This window comes from Mustela putorius, unplaced genomic scaffold, assembly GCF_011764305.1.
Source record: "Mustela putorius furo isolate JIRA1106 unplaced genomic scaffold, ASM1176430v1.1 tig00000145_pilon_pilon_pilon, whole genome shotgun sequence".
NCBI classification, from domain to species: Eukaryota; Metazoa; Chordata; class Mammalia; order Carnivora; family Mustelidae; genus Mustela; species Mustela putorius.
Genome location: NW_025421294.1, coordinates 40348001 through 40361112, shown reverse-complemented (window position 1 = coordinate 40361112; position 13112 = coordinate 40348001). Strand labels below are relative to the sequence as shown.

At 47.9% G+C, this 13112-nt stretch overlaps 1 protein-coding gene across 1 annotated transcript in view; it reads right to left on the bottom strand.

Annotated features, from left to right (window-relative positions):
* The window catches only part of SLIT3 (slit guidance ligand 3), a 588228-nt gene that overhangs the window by 302596 nt on the left and 272520 nt on the right, over positions 1–13112 (bottom strand). The window lies entirely within an intron of this gene.

The window sequence follows — 13112 nt, the reverse complement described above, 5'->3', positions numbered from 1 at the left end:
TTACTTTCCCAGTTCTAATGTTTTGCACCAAAATTTTATACCACCTCATGTACCAATGGACTCTGAAGTCCGGAACTAAGAGACAGCCATTGGATGGTACGTGGTTCAGTATAGAGCAGTGTTCCCACTGGACCAGTGCCAGCTGGGAACTTGTCAGAAATGCAGATTCTCGGGCTCCATCCTAGATCCATGGAATCAGAAGCTCTGTGAGGCCTCTGTGTTCTAATGAGTCCTCTGGGGGAGACTGGGTAGACTTCTGAGTACGGGAACCTCTGGGGAGGCTCAAGGCCCTGAGGTATGGGGTCAGACTGATGTGGGTTTGAATCCGGATCTTCAGATACCAGGCTGTTCGCTTCACGCTGCTGGTTCCACCTCTCTCAGCCTGGTTCTCTGATCTGATCAAGATCCTAATAATCCCCATCTCCGAGGATTGTCAGATCACAGACAATACCCACACCCACAGAGCCTGGTGTGGATATTTGGGGGTACTGGTAAAAACTAGTCCCAACCCCATCCCTTCCAAGTTCAAGACCAACGAGAAGCAAGCAGATAGAGAATGTTGGCTTTACTGCTCTTAAAGGTGGTCTGATAAAAGAGGTGACACCACTGACCACTGGACCTCCTAGTATTGTCTCCCAGAACTTTGGACAATGTGCCTGGGGCTGAAGGGCGGAGAATGTAGAAGGGGCCTGTCTAATCGGAATCCTTGGCTCACACCGACATACTCCAGGAGTAAGGATGGAGGGTGTGTCCAGAGGCCTCACAAGGGCAGCCCTGGCTCCACCCCAAGGGCAGGCTCTGTGGTGGCAGGCACAGAACTTATGCCATCTGTGACCTGGCAGATCTATATGACAAGAAGCCTGCTGGGCTCTTACGGTGCATCAAAGATGTCGTAGCTTAGGGCCTGGAGTAGGGAGAAGTGAATGTAGGAGAGGGGAAGACAGCCAGAAGGCCCTTCATGATTTTTCCTCTTGGGGCCTGGATGTCCTTGCCCTGCTAGGGAAATAGAAGAAGTGGGGGTCAAGCATTTCCCACCGTTTGCAAAAATCAGTGCTTATCAATGTTGTGATCGTTACTGAGAAGTTATATGGTATTTCTAGATTCCTATGTGGGAAATAAAAAAGGAACACAATGCTTTTTGTCAGGTAGGCATAGTAACATTAAACAGAGAGAAAAGAGTATGGGCCAGGCATGTAATAATCAATATACTAACTCATGCATTCTTATCCTCTGTGGGTAGATATAATACTATTCACTTCTGTTCTACACATGAGGACACTGAGGCACAAGACACTCTGCCAGTAGCCAAGGGTGACACAGGTGAGTAGGGGGCCAAGTTCAAGTCCAGATGGTCTGCCTGCAGGGCCTGTGTCCCTAGCTACTGTGTGGAGCCAGCCAGGAAAGGCTGGGGATTCTGAAACACTTGTGTGCCTTGCCTTAAAAAAATTAGTTAAGAACACACAGAACGGAGGGCACCTGGGTGGCTCAGTGGGTTAAGCCTCTGCCTTTGGCTCGTTGGTCATGGTCTCAGAGTCCTGGGATAGAGCCCCACATGGGGCTCCCTGCTCAGCGGGGAGCCTGCTTCCCCCTCTCTCTCTGCTTGCCTCTCCGCCTACTTGTGATCTCTGTCTCTCGTCAAATAAATAAATGAAAAAAAAAAACAAAAACACAGAACTGTAAATACTACTAACCCGACCCTTCCCAGAAATGGGAAGTTCTTTTAGCTACATTAATGCTGAACTCTACAATTCAGAATTATACAAACAGAAACACAATGACGGAAACACAAAAATGCTCAACAACCTAAGAACAATGGGGACAACAAAAAACCTTTAGGTAAGAAGGAATAACAGAAACTTTATGATGTTAGAAGTCAGAGCATGAGATGAATCATATCATCCAGAGTCAAACATCACAGGCCTGGTTTGACCTCACTAAACAATCACCAGAAATTACCTTTATGCAAACACAGCCATAAAAAGAAAGACACACACCTGCCAGTTGTAAAAACCCTGAGCATCCGGTAAACATCTATCTGATAAATACGAATCCACTGTTCAATAATAAGTCCCGAGAATGATTTTTTAAGTCAGTCTTTATTTTATTCTAGATGCTCGCTCTGGGCTGAGCATCCAAGTCCTACACATCTTGAACTATTCCTGCTGATCTGCAATTTGAGTCGTTTCAGAAACCGTTTCTATGAATTCTGCAGGGAGCAAGGTGCCTGTAAGAAGCTATTACTTTGTCAACTTATGTATTAGTAAAGTTGTGATGTGTCAGAGGGGCATAAAGAAGCCCATTCAATTGAAAAAGTGTTTTTCTGCCAATACTTTGTACTCTTCCCATTTCAAACCACTTTCACGTTTATCCAAATACTTTGTTATTTTTATTTTTATTTTTTTTTAAAGATTTTATTTATTTATTTGACAGACAGAGATCACAAGTAGGCAGAGAGGCAGGCAGAGAGAGAGGAAGAGGCTCCCCACTGAGCAGAGAGCCCAATGTGGGGCTTGATCCCAGGACTCTGGGATCATGACCTGAGCTGAAAGCAGAGGCTTAACCCACTGAGCCACCCAGCTACCCCGCTTTGTTATTTTTAATGAATGTCTGATGGGGAAGGCAATAAAAACACGTCAGCTAACACTTCTAGAAGTTTCTCACATCTAGTGCCTCTCCATCCCTCCTTTGGTGAACCTGTGTCTTCTCTGTCTAACCTGAGAAAACAAAAAAGAAACAAAAACAAAAACAAAAAAACCTGCATCTTCTCTCTAACCTGAGGGGTGGGACCCCAAACAAAACGACCCCCACAGAGCAATGTGCGATCACTCTCCTGGACTAGTTCACTTCAAATTTACCTTCTGTTTGGAAGGACGGGGGAGATCCTCCATCTTTTGAGTTTGGCCTTCACGATTAAAAAACAACAAAAAAAAAGCAGATTAAAAAATGCAAAATATCTATAAGAGGTACGTGCACATTCCCTGCTGATGCCTTTATTTTATTTTTTTTCTCCTCCTCAAGTGTTTACAATGGAGCATTTCAACTTGTTATAAAGAGCGGGAATAAGAGAGTGAAATAGACTGGAAACAGACCAATTTCATCTTTCTGTCAGCGTCTCATGACAGGTCGGAGATAAACCTCATAAACTGTGAAAAATGAACAATTCTTGGTTTTGATAACCTACGCTGGGACGAGAACCAAGGAGTTAATATCTCTGGAACCCAGAAGTTTATCTCACTTGTTTTTCAAAGATTAATCCCAAACTTATCCCATTTCGTCAACAAGTTCAACAAGCCAAAAGGGAAGTTTTAGACTCCTGGCTGTGGCTCCTCTCCACGTCTAGGCTTACTGGTGCCAAACGAAGTGGTAATTAACCAAAAGTCTCCCTTTTTTCCTGACATGCAGAATGGCAAGGCAGCGATATTCCAGAGAAGGGAAACACTGGTGGGAACCGCAGATTTGGGGGAGCGGGGAGGGGTGGCTCAAAAGAAAAACAGGAGGCAGAGGATATGGAGGTAATTACATGGCAAAAGCAACAGGGCAGAAATAAATACAGAATTTGGGGAGCTGGGGAGGATGGTGAAAAGAATGGTCTGGCAGGAGAAGAGTTTCCAAAGCAGGAAACAGTGAGGCTGACATCAGGTAAGAGGCTGGACTTGAAAACCCCAGTTAGAAGATTTGGGACATAATGTGATGGCCACAGGGAGCCATTGTGTGTTCTGGAGCGGGAGAGCCTTATGACTGGAGTGCATATTAGAATGCACAGTGGTGTGCAGGCAGCTGGTGGGAGAGACTCAAATTGGGGGTCTAATTGCGAAACAACTCCATGATTAGGACAAGGGATTGTGAAGGCTGGAATCATCCACGTTTTAATTCCTTGATCAAAGTATTTCCCAAATTCACCCTAAGTGAATTTTACCCCAAATAGATAGAACTTCTACTGCTATATACTCATTTTATCTTTACCCACTAATAACTTGACTGTTAGATATACTCAACATAATCTGCATAATCTACAAAATCATAAATGTGATATATTAGTTATATATATATTTTTAACCCACCTAAAAACAAGTACACAGATAGTAAAATAAGTTTTTACTTCTGAAATAAGTAAAATGAGTGACTTGTACTTCAAATCATTTCAGACCATCAGTGAAAGTTGCCTTACTTCATAGGCTCTTAAGCTTGCTGCAGTCACAGACCCCTCTGTTTAACCCAATAACATCAATAGAATCTTTTCCCAGAAAACCAAGTGTATGTCTGTGAGCATACACAACTTCATATGACCTTCATATGTCCCTTGGGTTAAAACCCTTTGACTTATATGAAGCCTGCAAAATGTGAACCTTAGCTTCTCAGCAGGCCAGGTCACTGGACAAATCTTCCTGAAACTCACCGTGGCTTTAGAGTAGTCTATTCAAGAGCCTGCAACTCCTCTGGGGAGGTCTGACCCCACTCAGTTTCTAGAATGTTCTGTGGTGAAAGCCATTCCTAAAGGCTCCCAAGATACCCTTGCTCTTTTCAGAAGCCCCCACTGAACAAGTGCCCTGAGGACACTCTTCCCATGGCACCGGTCTGCACGGTCCAGTGTAGGTGAGGGCATGCCCCTAGGCCCCCGTGTCCACCCCAGGGCAGAACACGGACGTGGCTGGACTAGCCCAGGGAAGTGAGTTGCGCAGTCTTGTCCGTTCTTCCAGCCTGTTGCTGAGAGAGGCCTTTGGTCTCACCCATGGCCCGTGATTGCTCTGTCAAATCAATTCAAGAGACTATAAAGATATAAGAGCTGAACAGCACCAGCAGGGGACCCTTTTTTTTTCTTTTAAGGCTCCCTGCCAGATAAAACAAGAATAAATATGAAATAGCTTCATATTCCAAGCATGAACTAATGTTGGGGTTGCGGCCGATACGTAAAGAACAGCTAAACAGGCTTTGACACCGTGACTCTGGAGAGGGCAGCGTTCTCACTGGAAGTGGGGGTGTGGGGATTTATCGGGGCTGTTGGGGAGTGAGCTGTCTGGAAGAGGTTCCTCCCTCGTAAAAAACTCGGGCCCCTGCTGACCGATTCTCACATTAGGAAAACATTGGTAAATCATCAGCATAATACAAGAATTATTCCCTTCCTCTGCTCTGAGCACGGAGGCCCTTCTCTTCTTATCTGTTTCTAATTTTCTTCATGGGTGCTGTTCCTAGTCCATTAATTGAAAGGATTTTTGGCTAGAAGCCCATGACCTGCCTGGAGGGGAAAAAAAACCACCATGAAATTGGAGGGGCTGATCCTCTGTGCGTCTAAGGGAAACACAAGTGGGTGGGAATGGGTTCTCCAGAGTCCCTGCTGGGGTAGGTTCGGAGCCCTGAGGCAAAGGTAGGTAGAGCTGGTCGCCTGGACATCTTCTCCTGGCCAGGGAGAATGGTAAATCACTGGCTTTCACAATGTCCTCCAGAGAAAACAAGATCATTACAAGACTTTTAAGATCAAGCATAATAGACTCCCTACAATTTGTTTCTCTTCTGCTGCTTTTACTGTAACCCCCTCTGGGCCTTCCTCCAACGCTGAGTCTGATACTGCTCAGCAAGACAGGGAGATAAGGGAAGGGGCTTTGGGGTTGCTCAAGAGCCTCCACACCTTCCCAGCTCTGGGGCTCTGGACATGTGGGTTAACCTCTTTTGAGCAACAGTGACTGGGAAATGGAACTTGAGTAACCGCACTACCGAACTGCTCTGAAAATTCAATGAGACAACGCACGTAAAATGCATGAGTTCCTGGCACATGGCAGGCTCTCGGTTAATGGCAGGCATCACCATCCCCACCATCCCAGTCTTCCCTGATGACCTGCTGAACCAGAACAGAGGCATTAAGTTCAACTCAGCTCCGTGCCATTTAGAATGGATTTGCAAATGGCACTGGTGACAGGGCCAGCGCATACGGCCCCAGTTACATTTTTCAGCTGGATAACCAGGGTACAGGGCAAAATGCAGCTGGAACATCCATTCTCTCACTCACTCATTCACTCATTCATTCATTTGATGAACATTTATTGTACCCAGGATGGTCCAGACATTTTTCTAGAGTGACAGATACAGCGTTAGCAGGGAAGACGTAGTCCCTGTCCTTCTGGAGGGCATAGTCTCCTCTGCTGTGGGGGTGGGGCTGAAACACCAGCGCAGCAAACTCAGTGCAAGATGCCTGGAAGGCCGTCGGCATTGTAACTTAAGGCTCATGCTGTATCCCAGTGGCAGGATACAGAACTCGTCAGGGCCACAGGCAATTAGGGGCTGTACCTGCCCCAAACGCCTGCAGAAAATCCAACAGGAATTTGCTGATCTCTCCTCAGGACAAGGCACTGTGCTGGGCTGAAGGACACCATGGGATTAGGGTTCACAACCTGAGTGAAGGGGAGGACGGATAAGCAAAGAATCATCTTAGCCAACAGCAATGCCTGAGTCCCAAGGCACCCGCTACATCACTGTATTTCGGGGCTTTACAGCATAACCATCTACCAACCAGGGTGTCTTCTGAAGCAGGGTATAGGCTAAACCTTAAAGCAACTTCACATGCCCTCATCATCTATTTCACTTACGGGACAATCCTAAATAAAAGGAGAGCAAAGATTCCCTTCCCACCTAAGAGATGGTGCAAGAGCTGGAGAGTCAGCAGATCGGGATTGTATTCCACTGTCCATATGGTTGGTTCCCCTATCCCTTAACAGCGCAACCCCCCGTGGGATCCATTAGGAATCTGCCCCTCCCTCCTCCTTTCCTCACTAGCCTCTAACCTCCCACATTAGCACATAAGTTGTGGTCTGGGACTAAGAGGGTTTTGTTTTTTAAACAGTTAAATCTTTCATTGCAGACCAATTAAAATTTAAAGACTCTCCCCCCCACCCCTCTCCCCCTGCCCTCTCTCTCTCTCTCTCTCTCTCTCACATACACACACACGCACACGCACACACACATGTACACACACACTCCCACTTCTCTGAGCACAAAGAGCTGATGACAGCCTGGTGTTTACTATTAGCAGCAGGATCTGAAAGCCCAATGAGAGAAAGCCAGTTCCACACCTCCACTTGTTTTTTCCTGCCCAAAGTTTCCTAAATAAGAGATGACTCTACCAGAAACCAGGAGCGCCTCCCATCCAAGCCAGTCAGAGAGTAACACCGAGCCCGCTGGCCCTCTCAGCTGTCACTCCCTGGCAAAGGCTGGGGAAGGCACATGTGGTGCCCGGGAAGCAGCCTGGGTCCCGGGCGAGCCTGGCCCTCCCCTCACACGGCACTGCCCGCCTCCTTCCGCGGCTGCCACGTACAGGCCCACACGACTCTCCTGTTCTGTTGTCACAGCTCCTTGGCAACCTCAGGGGCCCTGCTCTGACCATCAGGGATGAAGGGTCAGCGCGTGAGCTTACTCTCCTAGCCCCAGCCTCATCCTCTATTCTTTGATTCAGAAAGAACAGACTTTAAAATGAGATTAGGTAGAGAGAGCTCAGGAGTCTCGGGGTAGTTGCGTAAACGTGTTTACATCAGACCTGTGCATGTGTGCGTGCACTTGGAGGTGTGTATTTGGGGCGCACAGCCCGGGTATGTTTGCTGACATACGCCGCAGTCTGTCTGCTTGGCGGAATGCATAGCTACTGGCTTTGCTACCGTTCTGACTAACCTGACTTGCATAAAGGAGAAAGCGCCTCTCCACAGCTTTCCTTCCTTGGGTTTATCAGAGCTGAAGACCCCACGCAGTGGGGTTGTACGCACAGAGGTATGTGCCCACACTTTGCCTTTAGGGACCTTGGGTTGCCCAGGACCTCTCCAGCTGGGACACTCAGAGACAGCGCAATCATCTCGGGCTGTTGTTCATTTGGATGTCAATCTTCCCTAGCCTCCCTTTTCCCTGCTGCCTTAATGGGGTACCAAACAGTGACCCTTGCAAAGCAGCTGGCCAGCCAGGAGGTTCTGGTGCTGGGTTTCCTGGAGCCCAGTCTGAGGAGAACTGCCACTTTCCTGCGGGGTTGCCAGCTCTAGGGGATCCTCTTGCTGCCATGTTGGGCATATGCCCCCAGCTCTATATGGTTCCTGGCGGAACAATAACTTCATCCTCCTGGGTGAAGTCCATAAAGGAAAAGATAGAGATTAAGAAGCAAAAAAGAGGGGCGCCTGCGTGGCTCAGTGGGTTAAAGCCTCTGCCTTCAGCTCAAGTCATGATCTCAGGGTCCTGGGATCGAGCCCCACATCGGGCTCTCTGCTCAGCAGGGAGCCTGCTTCCTCCTCTCTTTCTCTCTGCCTGCCTCTCTGCTTACTTGTGATCTGTCTGTCAAATAAATAAATAAAATCTTAAAAAAAAAAGAAGGAAAAAATATAGGGGTGTCTGGGAGGATCAGTTGATTAAGCATCTGCCTTCAGCTCAGCTGCCTTCAGCTTATGGTCCCAGGGTCCTTAGATTGAGTCCTGAGTCGGGCTCTCTGCTCAGCGAGGAGCCTGCTTCTCCCTCTGCCTCTGTCTTCCATTCCCTCTGCTTGTGCTCTCTGTCTGTCAAATAAGTAAATAAAATCTTAAAAAAATAAGCAAAAAAAAAAAAATCAGTTCACTGTGATGGAAAGAAACCATCTCTGGCAGGATGTGAGGTAGAAACAACTCTGGGTCCCATGGAGAAGGTGGCCTCCAAACTCCTACAAAACAAGGCAAATGATTTCTGGGAAGACTCATCTCCAGGTCCGCACATCATCTGTGGTAATGGAGCTGTGGGGCTGGGAGGAGCAGCATGCAGAGAACGGGGCCCGCCTTCCCGGCCAGGCGAGGAGCACAGGACCCGGGAGAAGAGTCCAGAGTCGGAGCTAGAGCTGGCATCTGGAAGGAGCCCGAGAAACGCAGAGGGTTTTTGGTCCCAGCCAGGCCCCTCTCTTCACTGAGGAAAAGAGGCTTCCAGCTCTTGCAGCCTAGACAAGCCCCTTGAACTCACCATCCCCTTTCTAAGGGAAATCTTCCAGCTCTCACTTTGCCTCAGAGCTAAATTATTCCAAAAGCAGTAACCGCAAACACTCCCCATGCCCTTAGTATCTGTCAGGTCCTACGGCAAGCCCTTTCGCACATTTTCGCATGTGACCCTCGCACCAGCTCACGGTGAATGTCTATATGTGCCATCACTCGCATTTCACTGACGAGGAAGCCCAAGTTCAGAGATGAGCTCACTTATCTGAGGTCGCGCCGCTAGTAAGCTGGTGAGCTGGGATTTGAGCGAAGGCACCTTGAGCTTTCTGTACCCAAGGTCACATTTTAGTATGAGCAAAAAATCACTGCTCTTTTTAGAGGAAACCAGGAACTGTCAACCAGGAGAGAGGGATCACGTTGGGACACAAAGCCAAAGGACCCCAAAAGGTATCAAGCCAGAAAATCATCTTCCTCCTCTTGAAATTTCTGTTCTACCTCAAGTCCTCCCCTGCAACTTTGGAAACCGGCAGCTTGCTAATTCACTTTCCAGATCCCGTGTAGCTGTGTCTCTGGATGATCGTAACTGGGCTGAGTCAGCTGACGAGGTCTGTAAGACTCTCAGAAAGATATCATTAATTTGAAACAATGCCAAGTGTCACTGGGTAGTCCATCTGCAGACATCCTCCTCCTTCTTTTGCCAAAGAGCAAGCGTGCGATGCAGCTCCCAGCTCCCTTCCGCATCACCTCTCTGTGCCAGGCTCCTCCAGCCCAGGCAGCCATCTACGCTGACGAAGGGCAAACCATCGGTAACCCGCGGAGGTGATATCTGGTCCGCTGCTGTCTCCAGAGCAGCCCACGTTCCTGGAAGGCGCTTAGCATCCTCATAGCGCATCCCAACATCACGCGAAGCAGCCATAAGTCACCAAACCCGTTCAACAAACACTCGCTGAGCTCTCACTCCAGACGAGGTAGCAGGCACGCGGAAACACAGTGCCTGGCCCTCTCCCACATTATACACGTAGTGCAGGAAAAGACCAGTAGAGGAATGCACCAACACGGGGTGTAATTAAATACATGCTAAATGAGCATCATTTTCGTGATGGCTGGAACGTATTCTGAACTATTCATTTGCATCTATTTTTCATCTGTTTTCTCCTCTCCTGTCTTCTCTCCTCAAGTGCGTGGCCAATCAGCCTCATTGCCTTCATTGCCTCAGAGATGGTTCAAAGCAGAGAGAAAGGAGGAGTCCCTCGCAAGGCTCTCTGGCTTTGACAGTCTGAAAGCTGATGCCTGGAGTTGAACCAGCAGGGTTTGTGGAGAGGGAAGGGGGCGAAAGAGGAACTGGATGGAAGAAAAGGCAAAGTGAACTGGAGAGAACCAAGGTAGAGACAGGTTTTTTCCAGAACAGAAAGAAATATCCTGGGGCTGGGAGCAGAGGCAGGAGGAGAATGAGGGCACGAGACACTAAGAGAGGCAGAGAGACAGAGAGAGACTGAGGCTGGGACTGCTGGGTGCTCAGGCAAGGAAGACTCAACCTCATGACTCTTGCCTCAGCAAGACCCTCCACCCCCCACAGGCAGAGGCTGTGTCGTACGTCCAGGCAAACACAGGACCGGAGATAAGTGGGCAAAATGATTCTCAGCTCTGCAGTGTGACCACAGAGAGCAGGCGGCCCTAGCTGCCACATGGAGGGGGTCAGGGGCATCACAGACGTAACTTGCTTGGTTTCCACAAGGCCCTAGAACAGTGGCCCAGACTGAGAGTGGAACCCAAGCCACGCCCACCAGGGTTTCTTGGCAGCCTAGAGGGATAGGGCCTCGGTGGCCAGAGACAATCCAGGACGTCCTATCCTGGGTGGGTGTCCTGTACTTCTATTTGCGGAGTCTGGCAACTCTGCAATGGACCTGAAGAAATTAAGTTGACACAAACGATGTGGACAAAAATTCGTATCTGAGATTCGTACACAAATTCATTTGTAGAACTGAAATGGTCCACTGCGATTTGTACTCATTCACATATAACACCTTTTATTTTTAGAGTTTTACAGTTTATACAGTTCCTTCACTTATATTGTATTGTTCAACCCTCCCAATAGCCTGGTGAGATGAGAAATGTGAGTCCAATTTTTTTCCAGAAGAAGATAACGGGGCTCAGGGAAGCAAAGCCCGCTGTAGACGCTAAGTCCACGCGGGCCAAAGCTGTAACCCAAAACTGGTTTCGGCTGCTCTTCTGGGACCCTGCACTGCTTCCGAGCCCCAGCCTGGCCCAGGCGTTAGCAGTCCAGACTTCAGTTCCACATGCCTCACATGAGCCTCTGTGAAGTGTGAACTTTTAGAGGTGTCTGGTTCCAGATGACCTCTCTCTGGTTTGCAGAAGAGCCAGAGCTGGAAAACGCCTTTACTTGGTGAGGGTCTCCATCACCTGGGATGACGAGACTTTGGATGATAAACCTTTGGGTTTACTGTAGTCCAGGTCAGGTGACAAGTGACAGGTGACAAGTAAGATGGCTTGATTCTAATGCGAGGATGGTGATTTCTGGAGAAGGAGGCCAGAATTTGGGATGTTTTGCAGACCCCTGAGGAGAGCGGCTGGAGGAACGCTCTGTCCTGCACACTCAAGACAGTTTCTGCCTGGGGGTGGGGAAGGGCCTGCTCTGTCAGAGCTCTGGGTTTTACACATCCTAAAATCTTTACTTATGGATGTCAGGTCAAAGGGAAGAGAAAAAAAAGCTCAACCAGACTTGAAAAGTTACCTGGTTCTGCTGTCAGCAAATGGGCTGCAGCTGTTTTTGCCATTACACAAGCTGGCGCTTTTTTTTTTTTTTTTTTAAGTATGTTGTAGGAAATCAAGAATATGATCCTGGGGAAGCCCTATGTGTACTACTGCCCACTTTGATAAAAATTTCATTTTTCACTCTACACAGAAGATTTCAATGGCAGGAAAATGTTTTTTCTCTCTCTCTCTTTTTTTTTCCTTTTCTTTCTTTCTTTTCTTTTCTTTCTTTCTTTTTTATTTTTTTTAAAGATTTTATTTATTTATCAGAGAGAGAAGGGGAGAGAGCGAGCACAGGCAGACAGAATGGCAGGCAGAGGTAGAGGGAGAAGCAGGCTCCCTGCTGAGCAAGGAGCCCGATGTGGGACTCGATCCCAGGACGCTGGGATCATGACCTGAGCCGAAGGCAGCTGCTTAACCAACTGAGCCACCCAGGCGTCCCTCTTTCTTTTCTTTTTGAAGTGCTGGAAGATGGAAACCAGTCTTATTGTCCTATTTTACTTTTTATTGCCCACTAACAATATTATTTATTAACACTAACAACGATAACTCCTCATTGTTGGTTGAAGTCATTTTTGGGGGGTGAGAAAGGGCATCTTATAGATTGGGAAATGAGACAAGTTTTCGATGATTACCCAATATCTATTTTGTAATGTTTCCAAAGCACCATGACATGAAGCTCAGCAGACCCATGATAAGTGTCTCTGAGAATTTCTTTCAAACATCTCATCAACCGGCAGCCACTGACAAGTCCTCCAAGGAGCCGGGGCTATTCCTGCGCGAACATCAGGACTCTTGGTTGATGTGTCTGGGCAGGAGTGATGCCCTCAGAGCCCGGGACTCCTTCTGACCAGGCTGGCTCACCTGAATGGGCCACAGCTCAGCAGGACTAAACTCTGCGCCAGATTTCCGTGTTCCCTTTCTCCGCCCCGGGGCCAGTGACTTACAAACATAGAGACTCTGCTAAGCCCGGGGATTTCATTAAGGGCCTTGTTAAAATTTACTACAATCAAATAAAGAAAAGATCCAGCCTTGGAAATCATTCTCCACTCATGTCTCTCCTTCTCCCTGCTTCCCGCCCCCACCTCCAATCCCACTTAGTCATCTATTAAACAACTAACTACTGAGCGAGTTCTGGAAAGTTGCCCATATCACATCTCTTTAGAAATCATTTCAGAAAATGTCTTGAGGAAGGTAGGTCACCTCTTCCCATTTGTCTTACTCTGTCAGGTCTGGTGCCTAAGCAAACAGGCAGCGAAGCACAACCAAAAAGAATAGAGAGGATCCAGATTCTTAAGTGAGGCCCAGGGTACGTCCTGGCCATTGCATACGACCTGGATGACCTTGGGCAAGTTCCTTCACTTCCGTGAGTCTCACTTTCTGCATCTATAAAATGGGACAAGTACTGTGACCTACTGTGTCACC